Source organism: Pinus tabuliformis, chromosome 4_2, assembly GCF_031772625.1.
Source record: "Pinus tabuliformis cultivar Carrire ecotype Pingquan chromosome 4_2, CPIR1, whole genome shotgun sequence".
In the NCBI taxonomy this organism is placed as follows: Eukaryota; Viridiplantae; Streptophyta; class Pinopsida; order Pinales; family Pinaceae; genus Pinus; species Pinus tabuliformis.
In genome coordinates this window covers 572,559,555-572,585,028 of record NC_142304.1, presented here as the reverse complement: position 1 = coordinate 572,585,028, position 25,474 = coordinate 572,559,555, and the positions used below count along the sequence as shown (strand labels likewise).

Genomic DNA, 25,474 nt, shown 5'->3' with positions numbered 1-25,474 from the left:
TGCTAATACCCTTGTGTCCATACAATGAGCATATGGTGAATATAAACCTATTTTGGAATAAAGGAAGAGGATATGATGAATATAAACATATTGCAGAACAAAATTCAAAGATTTAAGACTTGTGAGGGTTGAATAGTAGCTTACAATATTACACACAGTAATCGCAATCACAAATCAAAACAATACAAACTAAAAACAACCCACAACAGAAGTGTCTCACCAAACTACCCTCTGAAAATCCAAGTTACCCACTAAAAATCAAACAAAGAAAAGATATAACTAATTACTCTTAAGCTGCATTTACTTCTTGCACTCATGCTAACATTGAAATACGATATTCATGCAAAAAACAAATGGTCTTTGAACCTTTAAGTGCTTTTCCATCATAGAAGACAAGAGTGAGGTCCACTTGCTTCTTTCTTCCTTTGGCACTGATGGGTTTATCAGCACCTGTAGCTTTTCAATATCCAGTGATAGTAGCCCTATTGGGCCTAGATCCATTTGGGTACCTCTCTATCCTAGGGGTGAATAAGTACCATTCCTTCTCTCGGAACAAGGTGACTCGCAAAACAACAAAAATACCATTAACAATCTCACATTCATCATTCCTTGTCATCTCAAGTATGTTCCATGTTGTCCTACTTATATCACCCAACTTCTCAAAAATATTTTGACCTGTGCATCAAAATCAATAAAATTTTGCTTAATTATGTTTTCCCCTCAACGGAAATGTAAATCCTACAAAAAATAACTTCAGAATAACCTTTCACTTTGTGTGTCAATAGGCAAAAATCTATGGATTTGAGGTAAGAATCCTACTTAGTTGTTCCAAATTGGAAGTGTCTTCAGATGGATTTTGCTAGTGGCATTGACTTCTTTTATTCTTAGAATTGGTTCTCTTTAGAGCACCAGCGTACGCAGCAGACACTGAATAATGCCCTTGTCCATTGAAGCCTACATCATTTTCCCTTTTCTCTTCAATAGAGGCACCATCCTTATGAGCAAATGAGTCTACCCATGTGTCTTCTATAGCTTCAAGTGTCTTGTAAAATTGATGTAATCTATGCACACAATTAGAATGTTTCAAAATGATATATTTACAATGTCCAAGATCGTTCAATCAACATTTATTACCACAACAAAGAACAATATAAAGAGCTGGAAAATACGCTTTTGATCACCCTTGGAGGACACAATGAGAATGTTGAAGGCACTTTCCTTGAACACAACTTTTGAAGTGCTTCCATGGTGCTGGATAATATCTACAATAAACATATGACATGTATTGTATAAAAATCAATATATTCTTTTATTGGAAACAAGTTATAATTCTTCTAATCAAAATCAACATCACAATTACAATACTGGAACAAATTGTCAAGCTAAGTCTAAGAAACCTTAACTCCAAAAATATCTAGAGACTAATACGAAAAATTACTTGTTTGATGCAAGAGAACACTAATATACCTCATCTAAATCTGTTGACGCATTCTAAGGTGTGAGCTCTAAGGCCTCTCGTAAACTGAATACCCGTTTTTGGAGCTTAGAAATCACGAGAAGGCCTCCAACCCAACCGTAACCACCAACTCTTTCACTATCCAAGATTTGTAGTTGTGACATGTTCATGCTTAGCCTGGTCTGCAATGGCAAGTTCTGTGGGGCTATTACCTGCAAGAAGGAAAAAGTATTATACCAGATCAAGGAAAAGAAGCATATAGTTTCTTTCTGCAAACAATGCCTTGGATTGAAAATGTGAAATGAATGACACACTGGACAATATACAAGCTTGAAGAAACATATAACTCCATTCAGGGCTCCCTAAAATAGCATAATATACAAGCAACAAATAATTGTCTCCCATGGTGCACAACTTTCCATGGTGGATATGTTTCACTTCCTTTTAATAGATTGCAAAAAAAACAGGCATCAAACCTACACCCAACAAAGGTGCAAAGATCCCATATAGTTTTTTCTTTTCTGTAAACAATGCCTTGGATTGAAAATGTGAAAGGAATTACACATTGGACAGTATACAAGCTTGAAGCAACAAATAAATCCTTCCAAGGCTTCCTAGAATAGCAGAATATACAAGCAACAAATAAATGTCTCCCATGGTGCACAACTTCCCATGGTGGATATGTGTCACTTCCTTTTAATAGATGGCAAAAAAAGAGACATCAAACCTACACCAAGCAAAGGTGCAAATATCCTTAAAACAAAGGGAAAACAATGGAGCACAACGAATGGGAAAATTTTCTCTAAGAATGTTCTTAAGAGTCAAGACATTCAAGTAAGCAGAGAGTTGATGTATATCAGTTATAGAAACCCTAGAACTGAATTGAATTGGGATTTGTATCAAAACCTCATTTCAGAACACTAAATTTTCAAATTGTATATAGATTTAGTATAATGAGCTACCTGGTGAGAATGGATGCCCAAGCGTTATTTCAGCCTCTTTTCATTCTCGGTTATGCTCACCTGTAATGCCATCCTCTTACAGAGTAATTCTTCCATTTCCTGCTAATCAAACTAAATTTAAATTTCATACCCAATAACAAAGACCATACAGAGTTTTCCTCAGATAAAAAATAGTCGAAGTCACAAACACACCTGATCGTAAACTCGATCCAATGTAGCAGATATGGTGTTACGAAGCACCCCCATCTTTTTCTCCTAATCCTCTCTAATCTCTTGTTAAACAAAAACAATTATTGGAGCACTGAAAGAGCCAGAGGAGATATATCTGTGAAAATAATATATACATGATTACCTGTGAAATGGCTAAAAGCTTTGCATGATGGTCATCAACAGTGAGTGAGTTTACATCAGAAAGCTTTGGAGGGGATTCACTAATCCCTACCTCAAACTAAACACCACTAAGTTCTTTTCGTTATATGTTTAAAAGTTTTCCAAAATAGTGAAAGGAATTTATGACACTGAGAATTATGTTACCTTGTATTGGAAGAAATTGTTGTTAGCCAATTGGAGGATATTTTTTGTGCTAAGGTCTTGTCTATTATTTTCTTTAAAAGCTTTCATAGAAAAGATTGGCATTGATGTTCGGCTATATCTCAAACTCCAAGGGAACATGGACGCCCTTAAAACCAAGAGATGTTTTTTTTTATCCGCTACTTCTCTCCATCACTAGGGAACTTATCAATCACAAAAGAAGATGGCCAAAACACCCTGGATTTCAACAACTCGTGAGTAGTCCCAAAACTGTCAGAGGCTATCTTTCCATGCATAGGTCACGCTATTATTTTCCAAGTTTTTTCCTGCGTGTTTCAGATGCTTTTTCATTTTTTGGATCAAATTCATCTAAATTTAAGTGTCAACAATGCAAGGATTTAAATTCTTCCGTCACCTTTGAATTTGTTGCTACTTTGTACAGTCATTGACATTTTCTGATATTCTTGATCTGTATAAAAACTTCATTTCATAAACATTATCTTTTTGAATTGTATATAGATTTAGGATAATGAGCTACCTGGTGAGCATGGATGCAAAAGCGCTCTTTCAACCTTTTTTCACTCTTGGTTATGGTCACCTCCAATGCCATCCTCTTATGGGCGGATTATTCCATTAACTTCTCATCCAACTAAATTTAAATTTCATACCCAATAACAAACACCATATAGGGTTTTCCTCTGATAAAAAACAGTCGAAGTCACAAACCCACATGATCATAAGCTCGATCCAATGCAACAATGGAGCAGATGTGGTGCTCCGAATCTCCTCAAGTTTTTTCTTCGGATCCTCTCCAAGCTATAGTCAAATAAAAACAATTATTGGAGCATTGAAAGAGCTAGAGGAGAAATATCTATGAAAATAATATATATACATGCTTACCTGCGAAATGACTAAAAGCTCCATGACGGTGATCAACAATGAGTGAGTTTACATCAGAAAGCTTTGGAGGGGATTCACTACTCCCCGCCTCAAACTTAAAACCACCAAGTTCTTTTCACTATGCATTTAAAAGTTTTCCAAAAGAGTGAAAGGAATTTATGACAGTAAGAATTGTGCAGTTATCGACTTCATCCCTGCATAGATAGCTATTCGCACACGAGGGAGGAAGGTTGTATACAGTTTTTCCCCGAAAAATTGGCTATTCCCGCGTGAGAGAGGAACGTTGTATACACTTTTTGCCTTAACTATGAGTGCCCTCAATACATAGTTTTTGCCCGTCCTAAATATTACTATTTTGACTGACCCTAACTATTAGTTTTATTATTATTATTAAACTATTATTTCTAACTATTAATTTCACCGTGTAAAAATATTCAATCATCTAACATTTGATTTGGCATTGCAAACTGGTGCATAGTGGTAGCCGCGGGAGTTGTTTTCAAAGGGAACATTTATAGCGTAATTAACAATATTTTTAATTCTAATTCTAACTCTAAAACATAAGTCTAAATTTATGTTTTTTTTTAGTAAAACTAGTTTTAGTTCTAAGTCAAAAAAATACAATTTAGAATTATGTCTTCCCTAACATTAGTTTTAGTTAGAAAACATAAATTTAGACTTATGTTTTAGAGTTAGAACTACAACTAAAAATTATTGTTAATTTTACGTCATGATAATAATAATAATATTAACAAATATTTTTATTTTTACTTTTTTACTTTTTTATTTTTCCATTATGAGTTGGTCGAGGAAATAGGAAAATAATGTCTACTTAGTTAGTTTGTAAAAAGACCAACATAGATCCATCTTAAGAGGGATCAAATCTCTCAAGATGCAAACTTATTTTTGAGTGCAAAAGTTGAGGGAAGATTTGCACTTAGAGAGATTTGATTCCTCTCAACGAACTTCTATTTTAGTGCAAAATTTGAGGAAAGGTTTGCACCCCAAAAGATTTGATTCATCTTAACAAACTTCTTGTCGAGTGAAAAACTTGGGGAAAGGTTCACACCTTGAGATATTTGATTCATCTCATCACTTGGTAGATATGTACTTAAGATGGATCTATACCCGTTCTTAATAATACTATCTATCTATATGGAATATACATGGAATATCCTAGTAGTAGTCAAGATAGAGGGTCTATATATATCTCAAAAGTAAAAAGCTATAAAATTAAATTAAAATAAAATATGTATAAAATAATTTGATTGTGAAATTAGTTATGGTTTTTGGGCATGTGGCCTTGATAAACCATAATATTGTAACAAAATCTACTTACAAGTTAATAATATCCATGGTAAAGTGGGGGTGAATACCCATGGTTAAGAATCTTGTGATATTGTAAGTATTAAATTTTTATATGCTTATTAATTAAATTTAAATATGTTATTGAATCATTATTTTAATGTATATGGTAAAATGAATCTTAATTTATAACTACTACTTATATGTTATATATATTTCACATTTCAATATCTATAAAAATATTATTATTTTCAATTATATGTTTATTAATTAAATTTATCAAGTTTTTATATGTCTATCAATTCTATGTTTGAAATATCATGGTTATGAATATGAATCATTATTATTAATGTAATATGTACATTATGATTGTTAGTAATTTTATTAATAAAAACAAAGTTACAATGTAACAAAATGAATCATATTATTTTTATTATTTTTTATTTTTTTAATTGAGTTGACATTTAAATATTTACGCTCATTCACGGACATTACAACATCTCCCCCATATTGGGATCTATATTACTTCTTACCTTTTGTTATTTTTTAATTGAGCTCGCATTTAAATGTTTACACTATAACATATCCCTCGTACTAGGTTGCAGGGCGCCTCTCGATGTAATCACATTTATCGAAAAATAAAATTGTTCATAACATAAAACTAAATAATTCTGTACCAATAAATAGTGTCCTTTGGTGTTTTCAAAATCATTGCAGTGAAACAAATAATGGCATTGAAAGATACTTTCTACAATTCGATTTGAGGGAGATGTATAATTCATGATGTACTAAACATAGAGTTGTTATGTGATGGTGATGCTAACACATGCACATACATATAGCCATAGGAAAGCCCCAAGGATTAACTCAATTGGTCGAGCCCCTGTCATTAAATCACCTTTTTTTTATCGAGAGGTCAGGGGTTCAATTCTCTTGACACTCTCATGTTTAGGCTCTATGATGCACACACACACACACACACACACACACACACACATATATAGGTTATCCCCAAGGGTTAGCTCAACTGGTCGAGTCTGCGTCATTAAATCACCGAGAGGTCACTGGTTCAATTATGTTGACACTCTCAGAGTTAAGCTCTGTGGTTGAGCCGGTAGGAAGTGATCCCTTTGGATGGATTTACCTAGTATAAATATTTCTTGGATGTAGCGGTCACTAATCTCCAGGGTCCGTGAACCAAATTATATATATGCATAGGCTATAGATAAAATATTTTACAGAGGGAGGTGGGGGGAGGGAAGGATTTCTACATTGTAGTACGAGAAAATGTGTATTTCCTTCGATGATTAACATTGAGTTGACACTCATGTTTTTTCTATGGAAATCATCTCTAAAATGTTGCATTTCTTGCTTTTGTTTTGCTTTGAACCTTGCCTTCACTAGGGTTCATGTATGTTGCTCTCAGTATTCCACCAATCCTCTTAAATATTGACCAACCCATAGCTTACTATCTCTGCTAACCTACCACCATAATGAAAAAATTGGGAGGAGGGGCCCTTAGCTCCTCCAACTAGCATCCTTTTCCCCCACAATATAATGTTTACGCAGTAGAAACATGAAAATTTGTTAAGCCTCAAGCTTATGGTCCAGATCTGATAAGAGAACTTATCCCGAAGAAGAAAATGACCTTGCCCCTAAAAACCATCGGTACCTTCATAGCCAAAGCATAGATACAAAGGATCCACATTCATCCTACTAGGATAAATGCCAAAATCCGATTTATGCAAGACCATGCAATAATTTGCAAGTTCATTGGGATCTAGCTTACAGAAAAGGCACTCCTCCATTCGATTGCAGTAAGATGGAAACCCAAAGCTCATTATGAGGTTAAACTTCACTCAAATGGATTTTTTACTTTTATCTTTTCCAAACTAGAAGATATAAATGCTACCATTGAAGGAGGTCAATATTTTTTTAACTTGACTAGGCTTTACATGCAACCCTAGGTAGAATGCTTTAACCTAAACAGGGAGGATTTCTCTTGGGTGTCAGTTTGGATCCTCTATGCTCCCTCCCCCATAAATATTGGGATCCATAAACCCTGGAAGACATCAGAAACAAATTAGGCGAGTTCTTTCAACTCTTTTAAAAAACCAAAATAGGTTTGCACACCTCATATGCCCAAATTTGTGTCTACATGAACATCTCAAGCTTCCTCTCACAAGCCAGAGGTTTGGAATCAAATGACAAAGACTGGATCCAGATGCTAGACTATGAGCACGTCCCCTCTTGTTGTCGCAGATGCCATGCACATGGGCACCTCTTTTGTGACTTCCCACTTAATCAGAAAAAAGAACAAAAGGAAGCCAAAGAGAAAGACGGTGATGGCTCACCAAAATCCCCTCCAAGAGGTTTTGCAACAAGAAACATAATGGTTCTATAGCTCCCAAAAGAGAAGCCACAAATAACAACTTTGATGTGCTTACATATATGCCAAAAACCTCCAAAACCCTGGAGAAAGAACATCCTTAATAAATCCCTCAAGAAGAAGCAGGCATGAATCACATGCAAAACCCCTGCACATTGGATATAGAACAAGCTCCAGGAAAATCCCTTATTGACCCCACATCAAGAAAAGGAGAGGATACAACCACGATTAAGGAATAATACTTCATGGAGCTACAAAGTATGGACCTCGTAGAAATGGAGGATGCATGCCACATAAACGACCTTGAGGCAATTCCCCAAAATCAAATCAACCTCCTGGAAGTGGAGCTTCAGAAGGCCAAATCAGCTCAGCGGTTGGGTGTTCAAGGTAGAATCACCAAAAAGGGAACTAAGAACTCTAATATGCAGGGAATAAAATCATCCCTCCAAAGGCTTAATGTGTTAGGAAGAAGACTTGTGGATTCTGGCCAATAAAAGAAAATTACAGAAATTTACCTCTCCCAAAAATAGGTCATCTCCTGGAATTTCAAGGGTCTGAATAGCCCCTCCAAACAAATATTTCTCATAATGAAGATCTAATAAGATCTTCCAACCATATTTCTCATACAAGAAACCAAAAGTCGTAGTTTATACATTGAAAGAATAATCTCCTATATCTAGAAAAACACCATCTCCCTAGCAATCGATGCATAAGGTGCATTAGGAGGCCTAGGCATCACTTGGAATCCAATCCTCATGAGCCTAGAAAAACTTGAAAAGGAACGAGCAGTTCTAACTATCTGCTACCATTCTCTAGGAACAAACAAACATGGCTTCCTCTCTAATGTCTACAGTCCTCACTCCTTGAAAGGAAAGTGCAAATGCTCCAACACCTCAGCACTCTTAAGACAAAATTGGATAATCACAAGGGACTTCAACATGATTACATCTTTAACAGAAGAAAAAAAAGGAGGATGCGGAGAATTAGATTTGGAATCATATAACTTCCATAATTTAATTGAAGAGAACAATCTAGTTGATCTGAAAACCACCAATGGTTGCTTTATTTGGAACAAAAAAAGAGGAGGAAAAGATCAAATCTCCTCAATATTAGATCGATTTTTGGTCTCTAAGCACCTTATCACCAATAGTGAATAACTAATTTCTCAAATACTTCCATCAGCATGGTTTGATCACTGGTCAATCTGTTTGGCTTGGTGACACTCAGATAAACCCCTAAATCAACCTTTCATATTCGAATAATTCTAGCTAACAAACACTAGCCTCATCAAAAAAAATCTAATCATGGTGGAAAGACATAGATCTCATAGAGGGCTCCAAGATGTACGTCTTCCAACAAAATCTAAAATGCATTAAGCTTCTCCTCAAAAAATGGAACAAGGAGGAATTTGGGAACGTATTCCATGAGAAGAATTCTCTAGAAAAATAAATGGAATCTCCCAACAGACTATAATTGATAATAGTAGATATATATAGTCAAAAATAAAACAAAGGGACCTCACTCAATGTCTAGAAGATAGATACAAGTCGGAGGAAACATATTGGCATTGAAAATCTAAGATAAATTGGCTTAAGGATGGCGAATATAACACTCTTTTTTCCACCATTCTACTATTCAACATTCTTCCAACAATATAATCTCTTCTCTAGGAACCACTAATGGAACACATGTAGAGATGCGAGAGGAGATTAAAGGGACCATGACTCATTTTTAATCAAGCCTCCTAATAGATCCAAGACCTTGCCATAGAGAGGCCACATGAAAAATAACCATATCCCTTGGTTAGTTATAGAGGCTCACAATCCAACGCTCATGAGTCCAATCAATGCCCCTAAATTCCATGAAGCCATTCACCAAATGGCAGAAGGAAAAGATCTGGGACTGGACAACTTCATGATCACTTTCTTCAAACAATGTTGGCTCTTCCTATACAAAGAGATTCTAGAGATAATTGAGGACTCTAAATCTATATAATGCATCCTCCCAACCCTAAATGCCACGTTCATTATGCTTTTTCCAAAGAAGAAATCAACCTCCCCGGGTAAATTCTAACCCATATCTCTATACAATGTTTAGCTCATCACTAAAGTCATTGCTAATTGTCTTAAACCCATATTACCCTTCTTATTTCCCCTGAGCAACCTAGCTATGTCGAAGGAAGACAAATACTAGACAAAACCATCCTATCCCATGAACCCATCCACTCTCTCAAATCCCTAAAGAAGCTAGGTATGTTTTTAAGACTTGACTTCTCCAAGGCATATGAAAAACTCAACTGTGCCTACCTAGAAAGCACCCTTCATACCTTTTTCTTTTTCAAAGAATCAACTAATTGGATCATGTCCTTACTCTCCTGGACCTTTATCTTTGTATTGGTCAATGGCTCACCGTCAAACATCATCAAGCCTTCTCAAGGAATCATACAAGGCAACCCACTTTTTCCTTTCCTCTTCATCCTCATGGAAGAAGGGCTAGGTTGCAACATTAAAGAAACAATCCAAAAGGGAACCCTTAAGGGCCTCTCCCTCCACAACAACCCACCTCTTTCACATCAAAAATTCATGGATGATACCCTTCTCCTTTGTCACTCCTTTGTAAAGAAGCCAAAGCCATCAAAGAAATTTCATATCTCTTCTCAGAAGCCTCTGGAACCACCGTCAATCTAGAAAAATCCATGATTTTGTTCTTCAATACCCCCCAGGTCACCCAAAGAAACATCAAAAAAATATTGGCCTTCTTTATCACTAGTCTTCCCTCTAAATACCTAGGAGCCCCCTTCACTAAATTTGTTATCAAGCATTCGTCTTGGAGATACCTTTTAGATAAACTCAACATTTGACTAAATAGTTGGGCGTTCCACCCCCTCAACATTGTTGGTCGCCTTTTTCTCCTCAAATATGTGCTCCAATGCTTACACATATACATTCTTTGTATTCTTACAATTCCCAAATGGGCCCTAAAGGCCATCATAAATCTTCAACAAACCTTCCTATGGGGAGGCAACAACCTCAAGCAAAATTGGCCTCATAAAGAAGGAAGGTGAACTTGGGATACGAGACCCGGAAATTACCAATAAAGTGTTAGGAGAAAAAATATGGTGGACTAAGATGGATTAAGTACTCCTCATAACCATGGGAACACCTATGGCATGTCAAATATGCCAAATACTAAGCCAGCCAAGATATTGTTTAATTATCCAACACTCAGCAAGGGTATCTCATCTGGAATTTAGCAAGCTCCAATCGGGACATAGTTCAATCACACTACTTCTAGCAAGTCAAGGAAAGCATATTTGCCAAATTTTAGGAATACGCTTGGAAGCATCTACCCAGTCTCACTAGAAATCATCAACTTACCATTAGTAAATCCAATGCTCAGAGAAAAAGGAGGATCATAGTATGTAACTACTGGAATGAGAACCAAAACAATCTCACCATATCATGGTTGCAGCCTGTTAGGCCCCTATACTACTAGTGTAACCCCTTATTGTTATTAGTACAACCCACTTATTATATTGTTGTACCCATGTTTACTCTTGTGCCCCATAGAAGCCCACTATTGTTATTATTGTGCCCTTACATTATTATTGTTATGTCGGCTCTGATTATGTTATGACCCCTAAGACTCCTATATATAGAAAGGAGGTATTTTCATTTGTATCATCCAAGAATTGTTCATTTATGTAATGTAAAGGAGGTTTCCCCCTCGAAGAGGCTGAATTCTAAGGCGTTGATCTATCTTTTCTTGAGCTGGTTTCATAACATTTGGTATCAGAACTTTGAATTCTAGGGTTTCGCTGCTCCAAACAGGTCATCATGGCATTTTCGCTATAAATTTTTTCCTGTGACGTTTCAGAAGTCGCAAAAAAAAACCCATTTGAGAAGAAATTGCGCTGAACCTTGGGTCTGAATTTCAGAGCTTTTGTGCAATATTTGCGGAGATATGATCTGAGGAAGTTGGTCTTTTTGCAGACTCCTGAATTACATTCAAAACAGGTGACCTGGGGAAAATCGTCATAACTTTCTTTCTGAGCATCGGATTGAAATTTCGTAAGAAGGTACAGAAAGAGGACGGACTGCAATTTTTTTTTATATTTTTCAGAGTCAAAGGTCGAAAAATTGACATGTGGAACTTCATACAAGTTCGCTCTTCTGAAAAGGTCTATAATCAGGTCATCTTGGGAGATTGTGCATAACTCTTTCTTGGAGAATCCAATTTGGATCAGACTTGTGGCATTGGAAAGAGGACACAGAGGGATACTACAGGTAGCAATTTCAGAACTTAAATATCCGAAAGTACAGAGTTACAGTCGTTTCAAGATCGAGGTCCTAAAATCAAGAAAAAGAAAGATGAGGAAGTTTGATGGCAAGGATCCGGTAAATTGGATACTTCAGATGGAGCAATATTTTGATCTACATGGTGTACTACTTTTACAAAAGGTATGTATTGCATCTTCATATTTAGAACCGGGTCAATTTTTATGGTATAAAGGGCTTTGTTCTCGTAAACAACTTGTTACGTGGTCAATTCTCACGGAGGAAATGATAGCACATTATGAGGATACAAAGAGAAACACCTTCTTTAGAGCAACACCACAACAATTGGAAAGAGTAAAAAGGCTTTGTGACATATTTGAAAGTAAAAATATGGCAACAAGGAAGTCTACCCCTCACAACTATAAAGATGGACGTGTTGTTTCTCCTAGCTTTCCACAACCTACAAGGGTTACACCACAACAATTGGAAGAAAAAAGAGAAAAAGGGCTTTGTTACAATTGTGATAGCAAATGCACTAAAGGTCATAAGTGTGTTGAGAAGAAATTATTTTACATAGAGTATGAAGAGGAGGAAGAAAAGGATCAAGAAACATAAAAAGGAGAGGATATATGCCAGGACCTGACCCCAGAGAAAGAAGAAATGAATCAGAACATATCTTGTAAACTATTGGCAAGAATGACCACTCCTCAAACTCTCAAGATAGAAGGACATATCAAGAAGGAAAAGGTGCCGGAAGTGAAAGATCACATCAAGAAAGAAGAAATGAATCCAACCATATCTTGTAATTCACTGGTCGGAATTATCACTCCTCAAACTATCAAGATAGAAGGACATATCAAGAAAAAAAATGTTCAAGAAGTGAAAGATCACATCGAGCGTCAAGAAATGAATCCGACCATATCTTGTAAAGGATTGGAAGAAATTACCACGCCTCAAACTCTAAAGATAGAAGGACATATCAAGAAGAAAAAGGTTCAAGCAGTGAAAGATCACATCAAGCATCAACAACAAGTTCTCCAACTTTTAAAGGATAACGCCACTTCGGTGCAAAATCAAATGAAACAACAGGTAGATCAACATCATAGTGAAAAATGTTTTCATGTAGGCGATTGGGTATTTTTACTGCTACATCTAAAGCAAGCTATTTATGAGAATGAAATGTTGGCCATACTACATGCACTTAAAAAATGGCGACCTTACCGAATGGGAAGACTCTTCAAGGATGAGGATGTGGAAGCATTGTTTTGTGCTATTTCTATTATCCAACCAGATTGGATAAACGAAGCAAGGGATGAATGGAAGAAGGAAAAAGAAGTATGGCCACTTATTCAAAAGTTGCAAAAGATCCCAATTCAAACAATATTGCCAAAAATTGAAGAGGAAGGAAAAATCATATTGGAACCTGGAGTAGTCACAAAAACAAGAACCCGACAGCTACGAAATCGATCAATTTCAGAGTATCTCATCAAGTGGAAGAACCTACCTACTGAAGATTCCACATGGGAGGACAAGAATTTTATACAGAAGCATCAAGAACTACTCAAGCGTTGAGGACAACACTTTTTGAAGGAGAGGGGCATGTTAGGCCCCTATACTACTAGTGTAACCCCTTATTTTTATTAGTACAACCCACTTATTATATTGATGTATCCATGTAGTGCCCATATTGTTACTCTTGTGCCCCATAGAAGCCCACTATTTTTATTATTGTGCCCTTACATTATTATTTTTATGTCGGCTCTGATTATGTTATGACCCCTTAGACTCCTATATATAGAAAGGAGGTATTTTCATTTGTATCATCCAAGAATTGTTCATTTATGTAATGTAAAGGAGGTTGCCCCCTCGAAGAGGTTTAATTCTAAGGCGTTGATCTATCTTTTCTATCTTTTCTTGAGTTGGTTTCATAACACAGCCCAATGCTTGGCAAGGTGAAGGAAGAGTTGAAGACATTCAAAATATCTAGAAAGATATCAGTTGTTAAAGGATAAAATAAAAAATAGGCCTTGACATTTTGGGATGGGGCTACCGCTCTGTCGGTGATTTCTCCTCCAATGAAGCATATCTCCTAACTCAGTGGGCCCCTCATTCAGAATTGGATCCCTTTTGGCAGATGCTTTGGACAGCAGGCCTATGGCCAAAAGAACTACCTTTCCCTGGCTATTTGTTGGGTTGTGTTATATTCTTTCCACAACTAACCCACGTAGTTAATCGGGGGGTTAGAAGGGGGGCGAAGCCCCCCCTTCATTGCACCGATTGCGTAGCGAGGGGAGTCACAGGCGGTTTGAGGGGTGCAGGTAACCCCACTCGATGGGGTTCAGGGCAGCGCCCCCAAAAAATTTTGGTTTTGGACCCTATATTAGGTTGGGCAGACCTACCTATGGTTTTGTGCATGTTTTTCACACATGATTTTGGATGCGATGGTTTTTGGTCCATGGTTTTGGACACGATGGTTTTCGGTCCATGGTATTGGATGCTTCAGCATGTATAAACATGTATTGTAACAATGAAAGGAACATAATGAAAAATCAAGTTGGTAGTCCCCGTTTTGGGATCTAGGGGAAAATCTCTGTGTATATGCGTTTTATGTGTTATGCTCTCGCATTATTTATTTTCTGTGTTTTAGAATTCGTATGCAGGTAATTTATGTATGAGGTTAAAACCTACATTTGGTATCGGAGCTATTTTGGCTTCAAGGGGACGCCTTTGTTGCTGAGGGGTTTCGCTCGGGCCTGTGGTAGACACTGTTCAGTGGGAGATCTGTGGGATCGATTCTGGTAGTGAAAGAAGATGGCGAGCAGTGGAAAGATAGAGAGATCGAGAAATTTAATGGTCAGAGTTTTGAGTTGTGGAAACTCAAGATGGAGGATATATTGGTGGATAAAGATCAGTGGATCACGGTAGAACCGGGTACTAAACCAACGAGAGAGTTTGATGAAGAATGGAAGAAGTTGGATCGGAAGGCAAAGAGCACAATACAATTGTGTGTCTTAGATTCAGTATTACTAAATGTATCAGGGGAAGTTATGGCGAAGGCTTTGTGGGACAAGTTAGGGACTTTGTACCAATCTAAGTCTCTGGTGAATAAATTGTTCCTACGAAAAAAGTTGTATAACCTGAGGATGAAAGATGGAGACTCGATGACAAAGAATCTGAATGCATTTAATACTGTGGTAAGTCGGTTATCGTCTGTTGATATCAAAATTTCAGATGAAGATAAGTGCATTAGTTTGTTGTGTTCCCTACCAGATTCATGGGATAGTCTGGTTATTGCAATAGGTAGCAATGCAACTGCCTTGCAGTTTGATGAAATAGTCTCATCCTTGCTGATAGAGGAGATGAGAGAGAAAAATATGGAGAGCCAGAATGCTGATGCTTTGTCTGTACGAGGATGGTCCCAGAACAGAAACAAAAATAAGTCATCAAGTGGGAGATCTAAATCTCCAAGAAAACCTATAAAGGTGGTGTGTTGGAAATGCGGAAAGAAAGGGCACTACAAAAGGGACTGTAAATCTAAAGCTCCTGACAAAGGAAAGGGATCTGATGATGCTCCTTTTACAGAAGCGAAAACCACCTCAGATGAAGGTGGGGATGTGTACTTGGCTTCTTCAAGTACACATGTAGATCATGAGGCATGGTTGATTGACTCAGGTGCATCCTTTTACTTCACTCCCCATAGAGAGTGGTTCTGTGAGTATGAGAAATACGATGGTGGTGATGTCTTCTTAGGGGATGATAGGAAGGCTAGAATCGTTGGTCGCGGAAAAGTAAACTTGAAGTTGCAAGGTGGAAGGGTTAGAACACTTCCAAGTGTTCTACATATTCCTGAATTGGCCAGAAATCTTATTTATGTAAGCAAGTTGGATGATGGAGGTGTAAAAACAGTGTTCAAGAAGGATACCTGCAAGATGGTTCGAGGAGCATTGTTATTGATGTGGGGAGTTCGGATTGGAACTCTGTACAAGCTGCAAGGTAGCACTGTTGTTGATGGGTGCAACAGTTCTGTGGTTCCTAAAAGTGGAGCAGAAAATCTAGTGGTCTCTGGAGAGAAGACCATGTTGTGGCATCAAAGGCTTGGATATATTGGAGAGAAGGGCCTTCGAATACTTCATGGTAAAGGTATTGTAGAAGGTATGAGTAATAGCTCTCTGGATTTTGATTTTTGTGAAAATTGTGTATATGGGAAGTAGAATCGGGTGAGTTTCCCCCTGGTGGTGAGAGGGCGAAACACATATTAGAGCATGTGCACAGTGATGTGTTTGGACCTGTGAAGGTTCCATCACTGGGTAAGTCTATGTACTATGTATCATTTATAGATGACTTCTCAAGGAATACATGGATATATTTCCTTAAGAAAAAATCTGAAGTCTTTGACAAGTTTAAAGAATTTAAGGCTCTAGTGGAAAACCAGACAAAGAAGAAGATAAAGGTGTTGAGGATAGATAACGATGGAGAGTTTTGCAGTAAGGAATTCTAAGAATTCGGTAAGAAGTGTGGTATAGCATGGCAAAAGACTACTCCATATACACCTCAAAAAAATGGAGTTGCAGAAAGAATGAACAAGACATTGATGGAAAGGGCAAGAAGCATGCTCAGTGGTGCCGAGTTAGGACAGGAATTCTGGGCAGAGACGGTGGAGACAACATGTTACCTGGTCAATAGATCACCTTCATCAGTGTTGGAGGATAAGACTCCATAAGAGGTATGGAGTGGTAAGAAACTCTCTCTTTCACATCTGAGGGTATTTGGATGTGATGCATATGTACATGTTCCAAAGGAGAAACGAATCAAGTTGGATAGTAAATCTGAAAAGTGCATCTTTATTGGGTATAAGGATGGTTTAAAGGGTTATAAGCTTTGGAACCTAGTAACAAGGAAGGTTGTGTACAGCTGAGATGTGGTGTTCAGAGAGGTGAAAGATGTTATTAAACATGAAGTCCAACCAAAGGAACCTGAGAAGATACAGTTTGAGCTAAAAGAGTAAGAATCAGACTCTACAGTAGAGGAGGAATCAGAAGATGAAGAGCCACAAACTCTGGGTGTGAGAAGATCAGTTTGAGAAAGAAGGCAGCCAGAAAATTATATTCCATATGCTTTCTATTCAAATTTTGCTTTATCTATTACTGATGATGATCCCAGAACTGTGAAGGAAGTAGTAGATTCAGAGGATGGAAAACTCTGAAAAGAGGCCATGGTTTTTGAAATGACATCTTTGCACAAAAATGAGGCTTGGGATCTGGTGGAATTGCCGGTTGGAAGGAAACCACTGGCAGAAAATGGGTGTTCAAGAAGAAGACAAATGCAGAAGGAAAGGTGCAGAAATACAAAGGTCAATTGGTAGCAAAAGGTTATTCCCAGGTGCTGGGAATTGATTTTGGTGATATTTTTCTCATGTTGCCAAGGTAAATTCTATTAGATTACTTTTATTTGTTGTTGTTGCTTTTGATTTTGAGGTAGAACATATGGATGTGAAGATAGCATTTCTTCACGGGGATCTGGAAGAGGAGGTCTACATGAAGCAACCTGAAGGCTTTGCGGTGAAGGCTAAGATAGAACTGATATGCAAGTTAAAGAAGTCTTTGTATGGGTTAAAACAGTCACCAAGGATGTGGTATCAGAAATTTGATACATTTATACGGGGACTTGGCTTCACCAGAAGCAAAGCAGATCACTGTGTGTATTTTAAATTAATTGGTGGCCATGTTATTTATCTACTCTTGTATGTGGATGATATGTTTCTGGTTGGAAATGACAAAGAAATTATCCAAGATTTGAAGACCCATTTGTCCTCCAAATTAGACATGAAAGATCTTGTTGCTGCAAACTAAATTTTTGGCATGGAAATTAAAAGAGATCGGACAAAGAGGAAGCTCTGGTTAAACCAGAGGAAGTATGTCAAGAAAACATTGCAGAGGTTTAATATATAGGATAGTAAACCGGTGAAGGTTCCTATTCCTGTAGGTGTAAAGTTATCCATTGAACAGTGTCCCAAGACATAAGAAGAGGAAGAGGACATGTCCTGTATTCCATATGCAAGTGCAGTCGGTAGCCTAATGTATGTGATGGTCTGTACTAGACCAGACATTGCACATGCAGTGGGAGTATTGAGAAAGTTTATGTCAAAACCAGGGAAGGAGCACTAGACAGCAGTGAAGCGGATTTTCAAGTATTTGTGTGGCACTAGTGATTATGGTTTGTGCTACCAAGGAAGACCAGGATTGGACAGAGTGTTGGATATTTGTGGCTTTGTTGATGCAAACTGGGTTGGAGATCTGGATCGGAGAAGTTCTACAAGTGGGTATGTTTTTAACTTATTTGGAGGTGCAGTTAGTTGGATGAGTAAGAAACAATTCGTAGTGGCACTATCAACTACAGAGGCAGAATACATGGCAGCCACTCATGCAAGCAAGGAAGCAGTTTGGTCGCAGAGATTGTGTTCAAGTATGGGGTTAGTACATGGAGCTATAAGGATAGATGGCGACAGCCAAAGTGCAATATTCTTGGCAAATAACCCTGCATATCATTCAAAGACAAAGCACATTGATGTTCAGTATCACTTTGTGAGGGATATGATAGAAGACAAAAAGGTGTTGCTAGTAAAGGTGGACACTTTGAAGAATATTGCAGATGCATTGACAAAATATGTGAGCTCTGAGAAGTTCTCTTGGTGTAGAGAAACAATGGGTGTTGCAGGGCTAGATAAATGACTAAGCTCTCTTGTGGCCCCAGAAAGAAAACAACAAGTGGGCGAATGTTGGGTTGTGTTATATTCTTTCCACGACTAGCCCACGTAGTTAACCGGGGGGTTAGAAGGGGGGCGAAGCCCCCTTCGTTGCGCCGATTGCATAGCAGGGGGAGTCATAGGGGGTTTGAGGGGCGCAGGTAACCCCACTCTATGGGGTCCGTGGCAGCGCCCCGGAAAATTTTGGTTTTGGACCCTATATTAGGTTGGGCAGACCTACCTATGGTTTTTTGCATGTTTTTCGCACATGATTTTGGACGCGATGGTTTTTGGTTCATGGTATTGGATGTTTCGGCATGTATAAATATGTATTGTAACATTGAAAGGAACATAATGAAAAATCAAGTTGGTAGTCTCGGTTTTGGGATCCAGGGGAAAATCTCTGTGTATATGTGTTTTATGTGTTAAGCTCTCGCATTATTTATTTTCTATGTTTTAGAATTCGTATGCGGGTAATTTATGTATGGGGTTAAAACCTACATTTGGTATCAAAGTTGTTTTGGCTTCAAGGGGACACCTTTGTTGCTGAGGGGTTTTGCTCGGGCCTATGGTAGACCCTATTCAATCGCATCCTAAACTGGGAAAATATGAACAAAAAAGGCTATGAGGGTCCATCATGGTGTTGTATGTGTAAACAACAATAGGAAACAATCGACCACTTACTGGGCTCCTCACTTTTCCACATAACCTTTGGAGAAAAATCGTCTCCAGTTTGAACAATCATACGTAGTCCAAATGCTCAAAATTTGGATGAAATACCCCTACAAAAGCTAGCTAATTAAAAAATTGTGGCAAATAATCCCAAGTCTGGAGATATAGGTTATATGAACCAGTGTATCTTAAACAACAAATTCAAAACTCTTGACAACCTTTGGCTCCAACTATATAAGAAAATAGAGGAAACTATGTTCCTAAACTATTGGACTAATCAAGTCTTTCCCTCAATACCCCAAGAGAAATCCATCCTTAACTCGTGGAAATTTAAGTAATCACCCAACTCCAACCCCATTCAATCTACCCAAAAAACATTAAGTCTAGAAGCTTGGATACGCCCTCTAGCTCTTCACTACAGGCTGAATTTTGACGGGGCATCCAAGTCCAAGTGGAGTTGGCATAGGTGGAATCATCAAGAACTGCAAACAAAGCACCATATGCATATACAATGGATACATAGGCCATGACAACAATAACATTACAGAACTAGAAGCCATGATACAAGGAATTCTCATAGCCTGTCACAGAAGTCTACATTCTCTCATTATTAAATATGACTCACAATTGATAATACAATCAGCAAAGAAGATCCAGCCCTCCTCAAAGTGTTTTTCAAGATAGAGACTAGATCACAGCATGCAACAATGGGCACAAATTCTAACCCAATAGGATGCAATCATTCTCTCGTACGTCGGAAGAAAGGCAAACCCATAGGTTGACTTCCTAGCAAACAAAGGTGTTGCAAATAGACTTCCTTGAGAAGAAATGCACCCAAAATCCCCCCAAATATCTTCATGGCACCATCATTGCATCAAGATTGCACAACAAAATCACAAACCCTTAGATAGGAAATCTCGATGAAAACATTGAAGGTTATCATGAAGTGGTCATGAAGTAGCCAATGCATGTATTGAATAAGGGCACCAACTCTCCCCAAATTTCTACTCAACAACCTCCTATGCACAAGGAACAAATGTCCTGACTCTAGTGGAACGTGAAGACCCCACTGAGTCACAAGAATCAACAAATTTCCCTTGCAAGTAAGTATCGGTTCAATGCAAACTTCTCTAGATTCTAGTACCTAACTCTCCGTTATGAACAACCTGGATACCTTTTGTAATTTGAGAGAAAACACTGGCTATTTTTGTATTCTAAGAACAATCATTATATCCAACATCACATGAGAGGTCACTTATCTTTCCAATCCTAGATAATTATTCACCTTGGTTTTAGTCTTGGGATAGTTAGTGAATTTGGGATAGCACATCCTGGTCTAGTTCCATCATGTATGTACATTATGTAAACTTACTTTAATAAATGAAATACTTACAGAAAAAAACATAGAGCTGACACTTAGGGGCGTTCAGAAGGGGGGGGTGATCATTCAACCCGAGGAACAATAGGAATATAATTATGCTTAGGGTCTGGGACAGGCAACCAATAATGTTGTTGAAGCCTATACTACATTTCAAGGGATAAAAAAATCTGTGAAAATGAAGATAGAAGAAATCACTGTGATTAGAGACTCCCTCCTAATCATATTGACAATCATAAGTAAAACCCTCCCACCGGACGTCGGGATCGCTCAAATCATTACAAGAATCCTTAATCATCGGAATCACATTCCAAGATCACAATTCTATAATGTACTAAGAGAAAACAACACTAAAGCTGATGTGAAGGCCAACAATGGGACATATATCCCAATGGAGACCTTGAATGGCATGGTTAATTCACATATGAGCCCCCCTTTGACTCCTCACATGAAAATACTAATTAAGCGTCCTTGGGTGTCAACATCTGCATGTTCCTTTAGCAATGATGGTGAATATAGGTGCCTTTAAATGGAGACAATGCCAAAAAGCTGCGATATGTAATATATTTGGTAATCCAAAATCATTCACAAGGATGCTCTGCAATCTATCATTCTCCAGTGACATGAAAAGATGAGCCTTCACTTTAAATCAATGTTTATTCATGGGATACTGACTTTCTGGTACCTCTAGGTGAGAGAATTTGAATCATTTGGGAGGACTAGTGTAAATTTCATAATTCCACAGGTTGAGGATAGTACAGGGGGACATTATGTTGCAAAGTGGAGGTGGAAGGTGGAGAGCTTGTGTTGTTTGATTAGATTAGCTATTAAAGTGATGGAGTCTGCCACTGATAAAATGATCATTTCAATCCTCAACCATGGGATTTGCACATCAAAGGTAACCTTCCAGCCCTTTTGTTTAGTATTGGGCATTCATGTTCTAGTTTTACTTCATTCTGTTGGGTTCCCCCATGGTGGTTTATTGGTATCTGGTGTTTGTCATCCCGCATGTTTTAATTGAGCCCTATTTTGTTGTCTCATCTCTGCAGTGGCCTCTGTCTCTTGTGGGAGTGGTGATTTCATGGCTCTTCTAAATTATTTGGTTTTTCTACTTTGTCTCATGATGGATGGTAATGAGCCTGCCTTTAATAGAATTCTCAATGAGTTCCAAATCAATATCAGGGATGGAAGATTCTATGGTGGAAAAGGCCATGGAATTTAAGTTCTATGTGCTTCTCCATTTATCCTTTATGTCTCAATCATCTTATATTTAAACATGACTCAGAGAGATATATCATCTGAAGTATGAATTTGTTCTATGTCCAAGCATCATAAGAAAATTGTATTTCAAGAAAGATTATAGATAAACAAAATTCATGTTTTCCTGAAAGTCCATGAAAATGTTGAGATCTTTGTGTTAAATGAGATGAACATGCTTATGGATTAGCCTCAGTGGGATACACCTGAAGAAGACAATGCCTCCTAAGTTTTCTAGAATAACATCAGTTTTAGGAATGCAATGCTCCTTTTGTTTTCCGATAGATCGTTTTTGGCGATGTATAAAAGTTGTAGTGGAATAATTAGAACAATATATGTAAAATGAAGTTTTTGGCTCATACGAAAGGTAGACATTTAAAAAAAAAAAAAAAAAAAAAAAAAAAAAAAAAAAAAAAAAAACCACAAATCGTGGAGAGATTCTCTCTTGATATCATTGGGATGTAATTCCCGAGTTTTATACTCAGCCCAAAAAAAAATAAAAAAAATCCACAGTTATTGTTAAAAAAACAAATATAGAGTTGACACTTTGCATTTAAAAATTATTGATAACAAAGAAATATTTCAATAACAATTATAAATGAGCCTAGATCAATCTTAAACCCGAATCCATCAAACTTCTAGAGGCATAAAATTTCTTAAGTTGTACTTTTTTTATCATTTAATTCCACGTGATTTATTAATTCCTTCATATTAAATGATAAAAAAAATATACCTAAAAAAATTGATCCTTTCGTTGGTTAATAGATCTACTTTTATCTATGTTTATGATAGATTTAATACAGTTTTTCTTTTAGATATGGTCATGTACATATGTAGTTGTTTTTTTTCTATTTATTTAATTTTTGTTGTCATGAACATATGTACATAAGTAATTATTCATTTTTTGTTGTCAGTTAATTAAAAACAATCATTTTTCTAATCATGACTGACTTTATGACCATAAATAAGGTTTAATTATTCTCGGTCGAGAGGCGTTGTATAGCCTAGTATGAGGGAGATGTTATAGTGTTTGTAAACGAGTGCAAACATTTAAATGTTAGTTCAATTAAAAAATAACAAAAGGTAAAAAGTAATATAGATCCCAGTATGAGGATGTTGTAGTGGTTGTAAATGAGTGTAAACATTTAAATGTCATGGGCATTAAAAATAATAATAATAATACAATTCAATTTGTTATATTATAATTTGGTTTAATTAAAAAAATCATGAATAATATTTACATAAATAAAATCATAATATGCATATCACATTAACATAAATTTTAATAATAATGATTCATATTCATAACCATAATATATCAAACATAGAACTAATAGGCATATAAAACCTTCATAAATTAACATATGATTGAAAATAAGAATATATTTATAAATATAGAAATGTGAAATATATATAACATATAAATAGTAATTATAAATTAAGATTAATTTTACGATATAAATTAAAATAATGATTCGGGTACTATATATAAATTTAATTAATAAGCATATAAAAACTTAATACTTATAATATAACAATATTCTTAACCATGGATATCCACCCCCACTTTACCATGGATATCCACCCCCACTTTACCATGGATATTATCATTTTGTAAGTAGTCTTTGTTACAATACCATGTCTTATGAATTCCACATGCCCAAAAAACCATAACTAATTTCACAATCAAAATATTATATAAGTATTTTATTTGAATTTAATTAAGTCGATAGGGTTTTTTATTATGAAGTTCTTCCTCATGACACTGTAGCAGATTTGTAGTAATAAAACGAACATGTCAAATAAGACATCAATCTCATGAGACTGTAGCAGATTTATCGTCCTAAAATGAATATGCCAATTCGACTGTTGTCGAAGAAGACGGTTGTCCAAAACCAATTAGAATTTTTTTAAATTTCCATCATGGGAATTGTAAATGCAACCGCACACTACATATATTGGTCACAATCTTTCTCACATTCTGATCGAATCAGTACCACCATCATCCGATAATCCCAATGCCTATATTGTTTCTTCCTCTTGCTCGATTGAATTCGTACTCTTCTCACACTAGAGTGAACCAGGGACGTATGCCTATATTTGTTATCAGTGAATATTTGCTTTCTCAATTGTGTGATTGACCTATGTTTCCCAAAACTGATTGTTTTGAAGTTATCCGTTTGTAATTGTGTGATTGATGTGTGTTTCCCAAAACTGATTTTTTTGAAGTTATCTGTTTGTATTTTGGTTTGTAATTGGATTACGCTCTTTCTTGATTTTGGGTACACTCTTTTGAATTCTTGGGTAGTTATGTCTGTGTTTGAGATTTGTTTAAAGAAATGATTTCTCTAAGGTAGAAATGCTTAAATTTTGTCATTCAGTTCCTGTCGGGATGTGGTTAATGAATCTATGCTACGATGCACAACTTTGCGTTCTTGGCTGGATGGGCGGGTGGTTTTCAATACCGAAATGGTGAAATCCTGTGTACACAGAGGTATTCTCCGATCAATTCCACCTAATTTTTTTTACTTTTATAGTTTTTTTCGTTGATCTCAGATGCATTTTTCATGGTTCTTTATGGTTTTGATCAATTTCATGGATTTTCTTGATCGGAGAACCACCAATTTTTTATGATTAGCACGGGGACTTTAAGTTTTTTTGTATTTTTTGAAAGTTACTGCAAAGAGGGGTTTTTTATTTATCTTATAAACAACGTTGAAACGAATTCTCCCCCCTTAAAGTATGGCTACTCCCATTCATACTGGTCAGCAAGCACAAGAACTGTTAAATTTGCATTGTTATTAATTAGGAATTTGGTTTCAGGGATCTAAAGATTTGATATTATTGTAACCATGAAGATGGGAACTCTCTTAGCAAGGACATATGCAGTTTTTGGTTCTTGGGCAATTAAATTAGACCATTGGATGATACTTGAACTAGCATGGATGCAACCAATTAGAAAAGGTTGAATGAATTGCGTGATTAAAGGGGAATCGGCTCTGGCTCGTTGAATTTGCAAAGACACGAGTTTTATCCTCTACAAAGAGTAGGCGGGTCTAAATAGAAAGTGCGATATGTTTGTCAACGAGGAAGTGCATGTTCTATACAATAGAACCATTTGTTGGATACCTTCATCTTTCATTTGTTAGATTCTCTTAGTAGGGAGGAAAAGTGTCTCCTCCCCTCTAGCAAAATATCTTAATGGGCAGCAAAGACAATATGGTTTCAGTGCGGGTCTAGCTATTGTTTTATCTGGTGGAGATGCTAATGATATTATTCTAAGCCTGTTGTTATCTTGTCTAGTATCGAAGAAAATGAGAAGTGGGAACTTGAAAGTAACTCTAGTACATATATTTGAGGTGCCTTGTGATTCCTTCCTATTGATAAACAACAGAGTTGATGTGAGTATGTCAGAGTCAATTTTGGAAGAGCATCTCATAGTCAATTTTGGAATTCAAGTTAAAGCAACTTTATAGCAGGCCAAGTTCGGATTTCAATGAGTGGGATGGGATTCTTATAATTGAGAATATCTTTGGTAAGGGTGTTGTTGGAATAGATGAGCAAAGGGTGATATAAGGTTTTTCAAGCATTCATTGCTTGTAGAA

The 25,474-nt window shown here is 36.7% G+C and overlaps 1 long non-coding RNA gene across 1 annotated transcript; it reads right to left on the bottom strand.

Moving 5' to 3' along the window:
* Nucleotides 1–221: 221 nt before the first annotated feature.
* On the bottom strand, nt 222–3,761 carry LOC149170595 (uncharacterized). The gene is made up of 6 exons (XR_016259492.1): nt 2,611–3,761; nt 2,419–2,517; nt 1,468–1,668; nt 1,170–1,262; nt 820–1,061; nt 222–675 (listed from the first exon to the last, which is right to left on the bottom strand). It is a non-coding gene; the product is annotated as an uncharacterized LOC149170595 (long non-coding RNA).
* Nucleotides 3,762–25,474: the final 21,713 nt, after the last annotated feature.